Genomic DNA, 3,384 nt, shown 5'->3' on the forward strand with positions numbered 1-3,384 from the left:
CCCAGCCTCTGTGTCTCCAGAAGTTCCTCACCTAAAACTGGCGCAAAGAAAACCTCAACAGATGGGTGTAACCGCTCCCACTGGTACAGGGCAGCGGGCTTACTCCTTGGGGTCTTGCAGCTCAGGGTCACATTGGTCCCCATAAGGGCGCACCTAAGAGATGGCAGGATGGAGGAGCTGGAGGAACTGGGGAAGGGGAGACAGGTTAAAAACTCACACCAAGAGACCAATAGACACCCTCCTACATACACCAACTTCTACACACACCCTTCAGTCACTCCCTTTAACCCTCCTCCAACCTGTACACTCAGCCACTGGGGAGAGAGACCTGCCTGACCTCCCGTGGGGGTTGGGGGGAGGTGCTGGGAAGGGTGTGCTTCTTACCCCTTAAAGTTTTGCTGTCGTGGCCCCTGCTTGTGCCTTGCTTGTCTTGCACGTTCGCAGAGCAGTGGTAGGACCCGGAGTCTTTCTCCCGGAGACCCCGCAGCCGCAGGGACACATTCCGGGAGGGCCTGGGGTAGACCAGGGACACTCTATCTTGGTTTGTTGTGGCCCCTCATCTGCACCGTCCCCTCTAATCTGTACCAGCTCCCCATTCACCCCTTCTCCCTGGCCACCCTCTCACCACCCCAGGTCCTCTTCACCAGAACGGTTCTTGATCCCCTGTATATTGTTTCTTCGTCTCCCACTTGGGGTGTTTAGAAAGGTGGTCACAGCCCACAAAATCGATTTCCCAACCCACTAATGAGTCATACCTCCAGTTACATAAAAGAGGGTTAGAAAATAATGAGGTGAAATAGATCTTTTTTTCAGTCATTGTGCTCTATAGACTTAAGGTATTAAAACTCCAGAAACATTAATTATATCCTGATGAAATGTGTTATGTTATGTAGTTCGAGATAGGTGGAGCCTAGGGTTTGAGGGGAGAGGGTGAGAGGAGGTGGGAAGTTGTAGGAAGTGAGACTGGAGACATAATAAGCAAGAGATCGGATGATGAGTTGGGACTTCATCCTAATTATCAAGGGATTTTAAGCTGGAGAGCGGCCTGGTTAGTCTTAGGTTCTAGAACTGGCTCTAATGTGGGAAATGAATTGGAAAGGTTAAGACTGGAAGCCCAAGGATCATTTGAAGGCTTCTTGCAGTACTCTAGACAGGCAGTGAATCAAACAGCCGCGATGAAAATGGAGAGAAGAGAACAGATTTCAAATGTATCAATATCCGTGGGGCTGCTGGGAGAATCTGAAAATTCAAATTTATAGGATTTGTTAGATCTTAACCTGTCACAAAACTCACTGTTTGCTGGTGTACCAACTCCCACAGGATTCTTTGTTGTGTCCTCAAGGATCATCACAATATTTCATAGCTTACATTGTTAGAACCAGTGAGATCCAACTCAAACACCATTTAGAACAGCCCTGCCTCTCTTACCTCTAGGAAATATTCTCTACAGACGCTTGGATTCTGATCTGCTCCCCAGTCTTCAGAAGTGATCGTGCTGCCTTTTTTCTCTTTTTTAACATGGTCAGAGGGCAGGCACTAAAATTCAGATCTAAAATTTCAGATGTTCATTGTCTGAGGGCACTCTGAAGTACATGCTCATATCACCAGGTTAAAGGAGGATAGCGGTCCCTGGCCCCTTGGGAAGGTTATAAGTGTAATGTTTAAAAATGTTTTGAAAAACGGGAGGAAAAAACTTCTTGAGCTTCAAACACAAAGACCAGTACCATAAAGAGCTTTAGATTTTAAACAATTGATTGTTAGGTACTTTTTAAATTTATTTCTGTTGTGTGCTTCATGCAGTGTGTTCTGCTTGCTCTTTACCATTGCAGAAACTTTATTCACTGTTCAAAATGAAGGCCTCATGGATCTGAGCCTCATATGCATATGTTACAGATTATCTGGAGTTTATAATCTATGTGGAGTCTTACTCCCTATGGTTCTGAATAATTGAAAAGTGCCTGCATATTGGAAAAAGACATCTATTTAAATCTGTGGCACTCTTACCTCATTTTGGGAGGGGCCTTGAGAGCCAATGGAATTTTTTTTTTTGGCACTAATGGAATTTTTTTCCCCTTGGCAAAAAAAAAATAAAAATCAAGTGAGTGTCATCTTGTCACTTGGTGGCTTGTGTTATTCCGTAGGGAAATGCAAACCTGTATTTATTCTCAGACATTTTAGGCACAACAGCCGTCATTTTTTATATATGTGTGTTCTCAGCTTGTATTCACAAATTACATATTTCGAGCTACCAAATAACACTTCATTCAAAATAAATTGATACAGTAGAATGGAAGTTACTCATTTAGATGTTTTCTAGTTGCATTTTCTCAGCCTGTGTAAGACTACTTTGTTGTAATAGCCTAAATTTTTGAAACTCACTCTATCGCTTCTCTGCTATCTACTTTCAGATTACTTCATTTATCAAAAAACTCATTTATGTTTGTAATTGATATTAATAAAACCGGAATAAAATCTATATCTACCCCAAAATGCTTTTATTATTATTATTTTGAATATGAAAATACCTTTCTCTAAATGGAAAGGTCTGGTTTATGATTTAGAAAAAAGAGTGTGATAGGTTAGAAAGTACTCGAGCTTGCCCTAGCCACTGTGGCTCAGTGGTTAGAATGCCAGCCTGCACACTGAAGGGTTGCGGGTTTGATTCCCAGTGAAGGGCCCTGCCCTCGTTTGGGAGGCAGATAATTGATATGTCTCTCTCACATCAATGTTTTTCTCTTTCCCCCTCCCCTCCCACTTTCTAAAAGCAATGGAAAAAATATCAACAACATGGAAAATTAACAACAATAAAAGTACTTCAATCTTATATTGGATCTCTTAACTGCCATATATAATCTTAAGGAATTTTTATTTGTTTCACTTATTCATTCATTCATTTAGCAAAAATCTATTGGGCCACTTTGGCATGCCAGGCATTGATTTAGGTGCTGTGGATACATCAGTGAACAGAACTGGAAAAAAAAGAATACCGTATTTGCCGGCATATAAGACGATTTTTTGGCCCTGAAAAATATGCCTCCAAGTGGGGGGTCGTCTTATACGCCAGGTACACTTCAGATAGACTGCCCATAGTGCTTGCCCCGTGCCATAGTGGCCTCCCGATGCCCGCCCACTTCATTCCACATACCGTTCAGGCATCAGCAGCGCTGCTGGGTGTATGCTCGGCTGTTATGCGATTTTGCTGTTATGCGATTTTACCACACTCGCAAAATCGCACACAGCCGACCATACACCCAGTATGATAGCGCAAAATCACGAATCGCGATACCATACTGGGTGTATGGTTGGCTGTGTGCGATTTTGCGAGTGTGGTAAATTCGGGTTACCGTATATTTCTTTACATATGCATTGAATTTTAAAGAAGGC

General features: G+C 42.9%; 1 protein-coding gene across 3 annotated transcripts in view; it reads left to right on the top strand.

Annotated features, from left to right (window-relative positions):
* MSANTD2 (Myb/SANT-like DNA-binding domain containing 2) overlaps positions 1-3,384 on the top strand; it is a 30,845-nt gene that overhangs the window by 4,836 nt on the left and 22,625 nt on the right. The window lies entirely within an intron of this gene.

The sequence above is a fragment of the Myotis davidii genome, unplaced genomic scaffold (genome assembly GCF_000327345.1).
Source record: "Myotis davidii unplaced genomic scaffold, ASM32734v1 scaffold148, whole genome shotgun sequence".
NCBI classification, from domain to species: domain Eukaryota; kingdom Metazoa; phylum Chordata; class Mammalia; order Chiroptera; family Vespertilionidae; genus Myotis; species Myotis davidii.